This window comes from Bombina bombina, chromosome 2 (genome assembly GCF_027579735.1).
Source record: "Bombina bombina isolate aBomBom1 chromosome 2, aBomBom1.pri, whole genome shotgun sequence".
NCBI lineage: Eukaryota > Metazoa > Chordata > Amphibia > Anura > Bombinatoridae > Bombina > Bombina bombina.
In genome coordinates this window covers 349033135-349046858 of record NC_069500.1, presented here as the reverse complement: position 1 = coordinate 349046858, position 13724 = coordinate 349033135, and the positions used below count along the sequence as shown (strand labels likewise).

Here is a 13724-nt window from a genome sequence, read left to right as displayed (position 1 = left end):
GGACTCCTTTGAAATTCCCGAAAGGAACAAAAATTATTTTGTTTACCCCTCAGTATAGCTGTTCTATCATGAGGTAGGAGATGACCCTTACCTCCCGTAATGTCAGAAATGATTTCTTTCAAGTCAGGCCCGAATAGGGTTTTCTCCAACATAGGTGTGTCCGGTCCACGGCGTCATCCTTACTTGTGGGATATTCTCTTCCCCAACAGGAAATGGCAAAGAGCCCAGCAAAGCTGGTCACATGATCCCTCCTAGGCTCCGCCTACCCCAGTCATTCTCTTTGCCGTTGTACAGGCAACATCTCCACGGAGATGGCTTAGAGTTTTTTAGTGTTTAACTGTAGTTTTTCATTATTCAATCAAGAGTTTGTTATTTTCAAATAGTGCTGGTACGTACTATTTACTCAGAAACAGAAAAGAGATGAAGAATTCTGTTTGTATGAGGAAAATGATTTTAGCAACCGTAACTAAAATCCATGGCTGTTCCACACAGGACTGTTGAGAGCAATTAACTTCAGTTGGGGGAACAGTTTGCAGTCTCTTGCTGCTTGAGGTATGACACATTCTAACAAGACGATGTAATGCTGGAAGCTGTCATTTTCCCTATGGGATCCGGTAAGCCATGTTTATTACGATTGTAAATAAGGGCTTCACAAGGGCTTATTTAAACTGTAGACTTTTTCTGGGCTAAATCGATTGATTATTAACACATATTTAGCCCTGAGGAATCATTTTATCTGGGTATTTTGATATAATAATATCGGCAGGCACTGTTTTAGACACCCTATTCTTTAGGGGCTTTCCCCAAGCATAGGCAGAGTCTCATTTTCGCGCCGGTGTTGCGCACTTGTTTTTGAGAGGCATGGCATGCAGTCGCATGTGAGAGGAGCTCTGATACTTATAAAAGACTTCTGAAGGCGTCATTTGGTATCGTATTCCCCTTTGGGTTTGGTTGGGTCTCAGCAAAGCAGATACCAGGGACTGTAAAGGGGTTTAAAGCTTAAAACGGCTCCGGTTCCGTTATTTTAAGGGTTAAAGCTTCCAAAATTGGTGTGCAATATTTTCAAGGCTTTAAGACGCTGTGGTGAAAATTTGGTGAATTTTGAACAATTCCTTCATGTTTTTTCGCAATTGCAGTAATAAAGTGTGTTCAGTTTAAAATTTAAAGTGACAGTAACGGTTTTATTTTAAAACGTTTTTTGTACTTTCTGATCAAGTTTATGCCTGTTTAACATGTCTGAACTACCAGATAGACTGTGTTCTGAATGTGGGGAAGCCAGAATTCCTATTCATTTAAATAAATGTGATTTATGTGATAATGACAATGATGCCCAAGATGATTCCTCAAGTGAGGGGAGTAAGCATGGTACTGCATCATTCCCTCCTTCGTCTACACGAGTCTTGCCCACTCAGGAGGCCCCTAGTACATCTAGCGCGCCAATACTCCTTACTATGCAACAATTAACGGCTGTAATGGATAATTCTGTCAAAAACATTTTAGCCAAAATGAACCCTTGTCAGCGTAAGCGTGGCTGCTCTGTTTTAGTTACTGAAGAGCATGACGACGCTGATATTAATATCTCTGAAGGGCCCCTAACCCAATCTGAGGGGGCCAGGGAGGTTTTGTCTGAGGGAGAAATTACTGATTTAGGGAACATTTCTCAGCAGGCTGAATCTGATGTGATTACATTTAAATTTAAATTGGAACATCTCCGCATTTTGCTAAAGGAGGTATTATCCACTCTGGATGATTGTGAAAATTTAGTCATCCCAGAGAAACTATGTAAAATGGACAAGTTCCTAGAGGTGCCGGGGCTCCCAGAAGCTTTTCCTATACCCAAGCGGGTGGCGGACATTGTTAATAAAGAATGGGAAAGGCCCGGTATTCCTTTCGTCCCTCCCCCCATATTTAAAAAATTGTTTCCTATGGTCGACCCCAGAAAGGACTTATGGCAGTCAGTCCCCAAGGTCGAGGGAGCGGTTTCTACTTTAAACAAACGCACCACTATTCCAATAGAGGATAGTTGTGCTTTCAAAGATCCTATGGATAAAAAATTAGAAGGTTTGCTTAAAAAGATGTTTGTTCAGCAGGGTTACCTTCTACAACCCATTTCATGCATTGTCCCTGTCACTACTGCCGCATATTTCTGGTTTGATGAACTGCTTAAGGTGCTCGATAGTGACTCTCCTCCTTATGAGGAGATTATGGACAGAATCAATGCTCTCAAATTGGCTAATTCTTTCACTCTAGACGCCTCTTTGCAATTGGCTAAGTTAGCGGCTAAGAACTCTGGGTTTGCTATTGTGGCGCGCAGAGCGCTTTGGTTGAAATCTTGGTCGGCTGATGCGTCTTCCAAGAACAAGCTACTAAACATTCCTTTCAAGGGGAAAACGTTGTTTGGTCCTGACTTGAAAGAGATTATCTCTGATATCACTGGGGGTAAGGGCCACGCCCTTCCTCAGGATCGGCCTTTCAAGGCAAAAAATAGACCTAATTTTCGTCCCTTTCGTAAAAACGGACCAGCCCAAGGTGCTACGTCCTCTAAGCAAGAGGGTAATACTTCTCAAGCCAAGCCAGCTTGGAGACCAATGCAAGGCTGGAACAAGGGAAAGCAGGCCAAGAAACCTGCCACTGCTACTAAGACAGCATGAAATATTGGCCCCCGATCCGGGACCGGATCTGGTGGGGGGCAGACTCTCTCTCTTCGCTCAGGCTTGGGCAAGAGATGTTCTGGATCCTTGGGCGCTAGAAATAGTCTCCCAGGGTTATCTTCTGGAATTCAAGGGACTTCCCCCAAGGGGGAGGTTCCACAGGTCGCAGTTGTCTTCAGACCACATAAAAAGACAGGCGTTCTTACATTGTGTAGAAGACCTGTTAAAAATGGGAGTGATTCATCCTGTTCCATTAAGAGAACAAGGGATGGGGTTCTACTCCAATCTGTTCATAGTTCCCAAAAAAGAGGGAACGTTCAGACCAATCCTAGATCTCAAGATCTTAAACAAATTTCTCAAGGTCCCATCGTTCAAGATGGAAACCATTCGAACTATTCTTCCTTCCATCCAGGAAGGTCAATTCATGACCACGGTGGATTTAAAGGATGCGTATCTACATATTCCTATCCACAAGGAACATCATCGGTTCCTAAGGTTTGCATTCCTGGACAAACATTACCAGTTCGTGGCGCTTCCTTTCGGATTAGCCACTGCTCCAAGGATTTTCACAAAGGTACTAGGGTCCCTTCTAGCGGTGCTAAGACCAAGGGGCATTGCAGTAGTACCTTACCTGGACGACATTCTGATTCAAGCGTCGTCCCTTCCTCAAGCAAAGGCTCACACGGACATTGTCCTGGCCTTTCTCAGATCTCACGGCTGGAAAGTGAACGTGGAAAAGAGTTCTCTATCCCCGTCAACAAGGGTTCCCTTCTTGGGAACAATTATAGACTCCTTAGAAATGAGGATCTTTCTAACAGAGGCCAGAAAAACAAAGCTTCTGGACTCTTGTCGGATACTTCATTCCGTTCCTCTTCCTTCCATAGCTCAGTGCATGGAAGTGATCGGTTTGATGGTGGCGGCGATGGACATAGTTCCTTTTGCGCGCATTCATCTAAGACCATTACAACTGTGCATGCTCAGTCAGTGGAATGGGGACTATACAGACTTGTCTCCGAAGATACAAGTAAATCAGAGGACCAGAAACTCACTCCGTTGGTGGCTGTCCCTGGACAATCTGTCTCAAGGGATGATGTTCCACAGACCAGAGTGGGTCATTGTCACGACCGACGCCAGTCTGATAGGCTGGGGCGCGGTCTGGGGATCCCTGAAAGCTCAGGGTCTTTGGTCTCGGGAAGAATCTCTTCTACCGATAAATATTCTGGAACTGAGAGCGATATTCAATGCTCTCCAGGCCTGGCCCCAGCTTGCGAGGACCAGGTTCATACGGTTTCAATCAGACAACATGACGACTGTTGCGTACATCAACCATCAGGGGGGAACAAGAAGTTCCCTAGCGATGGAAGAAGTAACCAAAATTATTCTTTGGGCGGAGTCTCACTCCTGCCACCTGTCTGCTATCCACATCCCAGGAGTGGAAAATTGGGAAGCGGATTTTCTGAGTCGGCAGACATTGCATCCGGGGGAGTGGGAACTCCATCCGGAAATCTTTGCCCAAGTCACTCACCTGTGGGGCATTCCAGACATGGATCTGATGGCCTCTCGTCAGAACTTCAAAGTTCCTTGCTACGGGACCAGATCCAGGGACCCCAAGGCGGCTCTAGTGGATGCACTAGTAGCACCTTGGACCTTCAAACTAGCTTATGTGTTCCCGCCATTTCCTCTCATCCCCAGGCTGATAGCCAGGATCAAGCAGGAGAGGGCGTCGGTGATCTTGATAGCTCCTGCGTGGCCACGCAGGACTTGGTATGCAGATCTGGTGAATATGTCATCGGCTCCACCTTGGAAGCTACCTTTGAGACGAGACCTTCTTGTTCAGGGTCCGTTCGAACATCCGAATCTGGTTTCACTCCAGCTGACTGCTTGGAGATTGAACGCTTGATTTTATCGAAGCGAGGATTCTCAGATTCTGTTATCGATACTCTGGTTCAGGCCAGAAAGCCTGTGACTAGAAAGATTTACCACAAAATTTGGAAAAAATATATCTGTTGGTGTGAATCTACAGGATTCCCTTGGGACAAGGTTAAGATTCCTAGGATTCTATCCTTCCTTCAAGAAGGATTGGACAAAGGATTATCTGCTAGTTCCCTGAAGGGACAGATTTCTGCCTTGTCGGTATTACTTCACAAAAAGCTGGCAGCTGTGCCAGATGTTCAAGCCTTTGTTCAGGCTCTGGTTAGAATCAAGCCTGTTTACAAACCTTTGACTCCTCCTTGGAGTCTCAATTTAGTTCTTTCAGTTCTTCAGGGGGTTCCGTTTGAACCCTTACATTCCGTTGATATTAAGTTATTATCTTGGAAAGTTTTGTTTTTAGTTGCGATTTCTTCTGCTAGAAGAGTCTCAGAATTATCTGCTCTGCAGTGTTCTCCTCCTTATCTGGTGTTCCATGCAGATAAGGTGGTTTTACGTACTAAACCTGGTTTTCTTCCAAAAGTTGTTTCTAACAAAAACATTAACCAGGAGATTATCGTACCTTCTCTGTGTCCAAAACCAGTTTCAAAGAAGGAACGTTTGTTGCACAATTTGGATGTTGTTCGCGCTCTAAAATTCTATTTAGATGCTACAAAGGATTTTAGACAAACATCTTCCTTGTTTGTTGTTTATTCAGGTAAAAGGAGAGGTCAAAAAGCAACTTCTACCTCTCTCTCTTTTTGGATTAAAAGCATCATCAGATTGGCTTACGAGACTGCCGGACGGCAGCCTCCCGAAAGAATCACAGCTCATTCCACTAGGGCTGTGGCTTCCACATGGGCCTTCAAGAACGAGGCTTCTGTTGATCAGATATGTAGGGCAGCGACTTGGTCTTCACTGCACACTTTTACCAAATTTTACAAGTTTGATACTTTTGCTTCTTCGGAGGCTATTTTTGGGAGAAAGGTTTTGCAAGCCGTGGTGCCTTCCATTTAGGTGACCTGATTTGCTCCCTCCCTTCATCCGTGTCCTAAAGCTTTGGTATTGGTTCCCACAAGTAAGGATGACGCCGTGGACCGGACACACCTATGTTGGAGAAAACAGAATTTATGTTTACCTGATAAATTTCTTTCTCCAACGGTGTGTCCGGTCCACGGCCCGCCCTGGTTTTTTTTTTTTAATCAGGTCTGATATTTTATTTTCTTTAACTACAGTCACCACGGTACCATATGGTTTCTCCTATGCAAATATTCCTCCTTAACGTCGGTCGAATGACTGGGGTAGGCGGAGCCTAGGAGGGATCATGTGACCAGCTTTGCTGGGCTCTTTGCCATTTCCTGTTGGGGAAGAGAATATCCCACAAGTAAGGATGACGCCGTGGACCGGACACACCGTTGGAGAAAGAAATTTATCAGGTAAACATAAATTCTGTTTTTCCTTTGAAAGGAATAGCCACTTATCAGCAGACCAAGATTTTAACCATAACGCCCTAAAATGGCAAATCCGGCATTCTTAGCCACCAATTTGGCAATCTGAAAGGTGGCATCAGTAATAAAAGAATTAGCCAGCTTAAGAGCCTTAATTCTATCTAAAATTTCCTCTAAAGGAGTCTCAGTCTTAAGAGACTCTTCTAAGGCGTCAAACCAGAAGGCAGCCGCAGTTGTAACTGGTACAATGCAGGCCGTCGGTTGTAAAAGGAAACCCTGATGAATAAATGACTTTTTTAGAAGACCCTCCAATTTCTTATCCATAGGGTCTTTGAAAGCACAACTGTCCTCAATAGGAATAGTTGTACGCTTAGCCAGGGTAGATATAGCACCCTCCACCTGAGGGACTGTTTGCCAAGAGTCCCGGACAGTGTCAGATATGGGATACATTTTCTTAAAATTAGGAGAAGATGAAAACGGGATACCCGGTCTTTCCCATTCCCGCGTAATAATTTCCGAGATTCTCTTAGGAACCGGAAAAACATCAGAGTAAGCAGGCACCTCTAAGTATTTGTCCATCTTACACAGTTTCTCTGGTGGTACCACAATAGAGTCACAGTCATCCGGAGTCGCTAAAACCTCCCGAAGTAACAGGCGGAGGTGTTCAAGCTTAAATCTAAAGGACATGACGTCTGAGTCCGTCTGAGGTAACACACTTCCTGAATCGGAAAGTTCCCCCACCCCCAATTCAGATCCCTGTGAGGGTACATCGGAAATAGCCAACAAAGCATCAGAAGTCACAGGATTCGAATTGGCTCCTGTCCTGCTGCGTTTGCCCTGCAACACTGGCAACTTAGATAAAACCTCTGTAAGGGTAGATGACATAACTGCAGCCATATCCTGCAGAGTAAATGAAGTGGACGCGGTTGAAGAACCCAGCGTCGATTGGGTGGGTGTTAAAGGTTGTGACGCTTGGGGAGAAAGTAGCGGCATACCCTGATTCTCATCCGACGGAGAAGCATCCTTAGACACACTTTCCTTAAAGAAATTCTGTTCTTTACATTGTAAGGCCATTTCAGTACATGAGGGACAAAAAGTAAGAGGGGGTTCCACAATGGCATCTAAACACATAGAACAAGTACCTTCCTCAAGTTCAGACATGTTAAACAGACTAGCAATAATAGTCATTCTTTACTTGATATAATGAGCTCTGAAGTCAAATTATATAGACAAAAACTTTTTTACTAAAAGTGTACTGCGCCTTTAAAGAATAAAAGCGCAACAATTTTTCTGTTATCAGCTAAAACAACTTTTGCGGCAATAAAAAATGCCCTTATGTGCCCAACTTAACAATATTGCACCGCTTGTTTGGTTATGTTATATACCAAATTTTATAAATTTATATTACACTCCAGGCCCCTGCACCTCGCCACAGCTCTGCTGTGGCGCCTACCTGCTCCCAGATCACACTGATTCTGCTTAAGTAGCGCTCCCAAGTCTCTCTGTACCCCTTCGAATACAGGAACAACTTAGGCTCCACCGGAGCCCAGGACCTTGCTGCCGATCCGGATGAATACTGCGTGGCTGAGCGCACGAAAATAGGCCGGCCCACCGTGGGTGTAACTCGAGCCGTACTGAGACCCGCATGGGAAGCAAAAATAACATGTCGGTTTCCCAACTTAGAATGTTAAAAGCCATGTGCCCCTCTATATACACACTTCAATAATAAAGCGCAACATCATTGAAAAAAACTGCACTCTCTCAGGCCACTTATAGTGATATAATAACGACAGCCCTTAGACAGCAAACCGCATCTCCCAGCGTCAGCCCACACAGAATATACATAAGTGAAACACCAAAAACACTGATAAGTAATCAAGATAAAAGGGAATTCCAGGTACACCATTTCCTTACATATAGTGCATACCGATTACCCCTCCCCAGTTAGGGAATAATGTCAGCCTGTTCGGATGCATCTAGTCTCCCCAGAAACAAATGACTGAACATGCCTCAATGCTGCTTGTAGCATGACACGGTTCTCCACACTGAAGATGTTTCTTTACACTACCTTCAACCACTCTGTGGGAAGCAGCAAGATCTTAGATAATGTTTGCTAAGATCATCAACATCAGGGCAGAAAATAAGATGTCTCCACTCCTCTTGGGAAGTTATTGACTGGCGATTTCTCCCTGAGAAAATTAGTACTCACTGGCACCATTTTAAAATAAACTTCTTGATTGAAGAATCTAAACTATCACCTCACTTTACCTCTTCCTATCACTAACACAGGCAAAGAGAATGACTGGGGTGGGAGGGAAGGGAGGGGCTATATATACAGCTCTGCTGTGGTGCTCTTTGCCACTTCCTGATAACCAGGAGGCGATATCCATCCCATAAGTAAGGATGAAATCCGTGGACTCGTCATATCTTGTAAAAGAAAACAAATAACCGCTAAGAAACCCTGTTTCCCAGATGTCCAATTATAACAGAAAAATAGCCACAGATACCCTACACTAAGAGAAAGGGACTTACTCTAAGGTGAGCTATGATTCTAGCTGTAGCAGGAGCCTTAAACCCCTAACTGCTCATAGGCCATGAAAATATCCTGATTCAAGGATATATTATTTTTTTCTCTCAGACCCCCTAAGAGGGAATGTAGGCGCAATTAGGACACCCACCACATAGTCCCCTGCACAGGTCCACCAAAAAGGGAAAGAAAATACAAAAGGACTTACCCTCCAGGGTCTCTGCTCTGGAGCAGTCACAGCACTTCCAGGTCTGCCAGCTTCATCCAGACATCTGACAGGGACCTGAAGAGAAGGAAATCAGTGTAACTAACACTGGTTGCCAGGTTGGGCTTAGCATAGATTGCTGGAGACAGAACAGAGAAGCCTCCCTGCGACCTCCAGCCGCTAACCGCTACCAATACTCTTACTAAAGAAGATTACATGGACACAGCATTACCTCAGTCCTACTTGAAGGAAAGCTACCCATTAAAGGACTAAGATTCATATTTCTTCAGCGCACTATCTTCGCTTCCTCCTTCTTACGGAGGCAAAGAATGACTGGGGAGTATGGAAAGTGGGAGGGATTCTTAAGCTTTGCTGGGGTGTCTGCCTCCTCTTGATGGGTAGGAGTTGAATTCACAACAATAATTGAATGGAATCGTGGCCTTTCCTGGTTAATAGTATCTGTAGAGGATACCTTATGAAGAAAGGAATAGCTAGTGCGAAGAACAGTCTTATCCTTACTAAAAAAGAAAGAAAAAATGAAAATGAGGTTTGCACAACAGAGCTGAAAGCCCAGAAACCATTCTAGCTCAAGAATAGAAGAAAAAAAAAACCTTCCAGGATAAAAGCTGATGGTCTAAACCATGCATATGCTCAAATGGAGGAACCTTCAAAACCAGATTAAGATTCTGAGGAGAAAACACTGGACGAATAACTGGTTTAAAGGGACATGCTAGACAAAATTAAACTTTCATGATTCAGATAGGGAATGAAATTTTAAACAACTTTCCAATTTACTTTAATCACCAAATTTGCTTTGTTCTCTTGGTATTCTTTGTTGAAAGCTAAACCTAGGTAGGCTCATATGCTAATTTCTAAGCCTTTAATTCAGATCTGGGCCTAAAAAAAAAAAGGTCTGAAAATCTGCAATTTTTGTATTTTTTTTTTTATTTTTCTTATGAAACAAAATTGACCCCTCTGAGAACTGGCTGAGAAACCCTTATCCCAACCTTCCTGCAGGAACTCAAGAACTTTTGAAGGAATTCCAGCGCTAACCTTTGCAAGCATGCAACGCAAAAATGGTTTTCCAGACCTTATGATAAATGCAGGTTTCCTAGCCTGAATTAAGGTGTCAATAACCTTGTCAGAAAATCCACTCTTAGACAGCAGTAAGCGTTCCATTGCCATGTTATCAAATTCAAAATTTTAAGAACTTGATAAAAGAAAGGGACCTTGAGAGAGAAGAAGCCTCCAAGGCAGACACAAGGACATTTGCACCAGATCCACAAACCAAACCCTGGTAGGCCATGTGGGAGAAATAAAATTGCTGAAACTTGTTCCTGCTTGATTCTGGCTATTACACTGGATAGCATCACAAGGGATTAACCTGATTTACATATTTCCTCCATGTAAGGATTGGGAATATCAGAAAAAAAACCTGCCCAAAAGACCAGAGCATTTTTGCTATCACTCCATTTAAACAGAAATAGAACCTTGTTTTATTTTAATTAACCTATTAAAGACACACCAGATAAAGAAGATGTCTGAACCAAAAGGTCATCCAAGTATTGAACTACAGAGATTCCTAGAGTTTGAACTATAGGCAACAAAGCTCCTAGCACCTTTGTAAAAGCTCTGGGTACTGTAGCCAGATGAAAAAGAAGGGCCGCAAACTGATGTTTGCCTAAAAAAAGCAGATCTCAGGAACTTGACATGATCTCTGTGAAACATAAACTGACCCTCCTGCACTAAAGAAAGTAAAGTGTGAATTGTCTCCATCTTGAATACAAGAACTTTCAGAAATGTATTCAATATTTAGAAAATCCCAAACAGGCTGAAAAGTAAAGCCCCTGGTATGGGAGCTGCACCTTTATGTGATCTTGGGAGACTTCTTGGACTGTTTAGGACCAAGATGGGCAAGACATCCAGGGAGATATGAAGTAGCCAGAACTCTGGGCAGAAGGGGAAGCTTTCTGAGCTATAAATTGCCGAAACAGAAATGCCCTGCAGATCTAAGCTTATCCTTAGATTTGTATTATTTTTTTGGAGCATAACATCCTTCTTACCTCCAGTGACTGTGGCATCAATAGCATCCAGTCCAGACCCAAATAGAAAGCAATCCGTGTTTAGTTATAATATCGGGAAACCAAGAATTAAGCCACAAACCTTGTCAAGCTAAAATAGCTAATGCCGAATTTTTAGCATTAATGCACATAATATACCCACTGGGCAGCAGAAGGTAGTGAAAACAAACACCAACAGAGCACAGCATTCAGTAGGAGGACCCATAAAAAGCAGTGCAACCATAATGCTAAGAATGTAGTTAAGGAGCAGCACATTATAGATCAGCCTGACTGATAAATCAAAAGTTCACCTGGGGACCTGTGACAATGTTATGCTGGGAGAAGATATAAACGCCCCTGTTAGCGCCTTTCATCCCCTCTGCCCATTAGGCACTCGAGGGAGAAAATGGGTCTCAGATTTGGCATCAAATGACAAAAATCTCAAGACTTCAGAAGTTCACCTTACTCCTATGGAGACAAATGAAAACTGAGCTCAAAGCTCTGGAGTTTGGGGTTAGTTTGCCTCCTCCTGGTGGCCATGAAATGATTAGCCCATAAGTGATGATCTTGGCCCTATCGTTAAAGGGACATGAAATCCATTTTTAAACATCTTTTAAATGTACTTCTATTATCAAATGTTTGTTGTTTTCTTGTTATCCTTTGTTGAAAAGCAGGGAGGTAAATGTGCACATCTGCAGCACTATATAGCAGAAGTTTTTTAACAATGTTATACATTAGCAAGAGCGCACTAGATGGCAGCACCATGTCCTGTCGTGCAGTGCTCCAGACTTGCATGCTACCTATCTAGATATCTCTTCAATAAAGAATAACACAAGAATGAAGCAAATTTGATAATAGAAGTACATAGGAAAGTTTTTTTAAGATTGTATTCTCTAACTGAATCATAAAACAAAAATTTTGGTTTTCATGTCCCTTTAATAGCAATCCCTCAGCATATAGGAAAAGCAGGAGTCAGATGCTATAGATTATATATACTATTGAGTACAAACAGTTTGCAGAAATAGATCAAATTCATTTAGTAAGGCAAGAAAAATAGTTTATTACACTGTCCCATTTGTATGTGAGCTCTGCCTCACAGCACAGCCTGACTTCTTTAGTCAAATCACCTGTCTTGTGAAGTCAAATATTAATTTCTCTAAACTTGCTCCCAATATCCACCATTACATCCTGTTTGCAGTTACCGTTTTATTTAATCCTCCTTGGATTGATTACAGTCAGTTCTGACTCACATTTGATAAGATTTCAAGAACAATCAGACACTCCTAGTCATGTAACATTATGACCTTTTCATTTACTTTCCTATTCTGTTACACCACACTTGTCCTACAGCAAACACTGACTGCCACTTCTAATAGCATTCATTTCCTTCATATTTCTACTACAGATATTTCCTACCTAAACATACTCGTTAACAGAGCCCAGTCTGTCTCACACCCTTCCCTTACAGACTGTAAGCTTATACAGCCCTTCTACTTCTAATCTACTTACTATACTATCGATTGTAGCTCAAGGGCTAGGCCCTACTCTTGTTTTGTTGAACAGATAATATTACTGTCTCGTGTATTTAAAGGGACAGACTACACCACTGGTTTTCAAACCTATCCTCAGGCATCCCCACAGGCCAGGTTTTCAGCATTACCTTGGATTTAGGTAAAATAACTAAATTTATGCTTACCTGATAAATTACTTTCTTTTACGATATGACGAGTCCACGGATTTCATCCTTACCTGTGGGATATTAACCTCCTGCTAACAGGAAGTGGCAAAGAGCACCACAACAGAGCTGTATATATAGCCCTTCCCCTTCCTCTCCACCCTCAGTCATTCGGCCAAAGGTATAGGAAGAGAAAAAGGAAAGGCTAAAAGGTGCAGAGGTGACTGAAGTTTACAAAAAATATAAAGAAAAACTGTCTTAAAAAGAACAGGGTGGGTCGTGGACTCGTCATATCGTAAAAGAAAGTAATTTATCAGGTAAGCATAAATTTAGTTTTCTTTTACAAAGATATGACGAGTCCACGGATTTCATCCTTACTTGTGGGAAACCAATACCAAAGCAATAGGACACAGATGAAAGGGAGGGACAAGACGGGAACCTAAACGGAAGGCACCACTGCTTGAAGAACCTTTCTCCCAAAGATAGCCTCAGAAGAAGCAAAAGTATCAAATTTGGAAAATTTGGAAAAAGTGTGAAGGGACGACCAAATCACAGCCTTACAAATCTGTTCTACTAGGGCTGTGGAAGCCAAAGCCCTAGTAGAATGAGCCGTAATTCTTTCAGGAGGCTGCTATCCAGCAGTCTCATATGCCAGGCGGATGATACTTCTCAGCCAAAAAGAAAGAGGTAGCCGTAGCTTTCTGACCCCTACGCTTTCCAGAATAAACAATGAATAATGACGATGATTGACGGAAATCCTTAGTTGCCTGTAAGTAAAACTTTAAGGCACAGACCACGACCAAGTTATGTAACAGACGCTCCTTCTTAGAAGAAGGATTAGGACACAAGGAAACAGAATTTATGTTTACCTGATAAATTTCTTTCTCCAACGGTGTGTCCGGTCCACGGCGTCATCCTTACTTGTGGGATATTCTCTTCCCCAACAGGAAATGGCAAAGAGCCCAGCAAAGCTGGTCACATGATCCCTCCTAGGCTCCGCCTACCCCAGTCATTCGACCGACGTTAAGGAGGAATAATAGCATAGGAGAAACCATATGGTACCGTGGTGACTGTAGTTAAAGAAAATAAATTATCAGACCTGATTAAAAAACCCGGGCGGGCCGTGGACCGGACACACCGTTGGATAAAGAAATTTATCAGGTAAACATAAATTCTGTTTTCTCCAACATAGGTGTGTCCGGTCCACGGCGTCATCCTTACTTGTGGGAACCAATACCAAAGCTTTAGGC

At 42.9% G+C, this 13724-nt stretch overlaps 1 protein-coding gene across 3 annotated transcripts in view; it reads right to left on the bottom strand.

Annotated features, from left to right (window-relative positions):
- HVCN1 (hydrogen voltage gated channel 1) overlaps positions 1-13724 on the bottom strand; it is a 188302-nt gene that overhangs the window by 8123 nt on the left and 166455 nt on the right. The gene's annotated exons all lie outside the window — the stretch shown is intronic.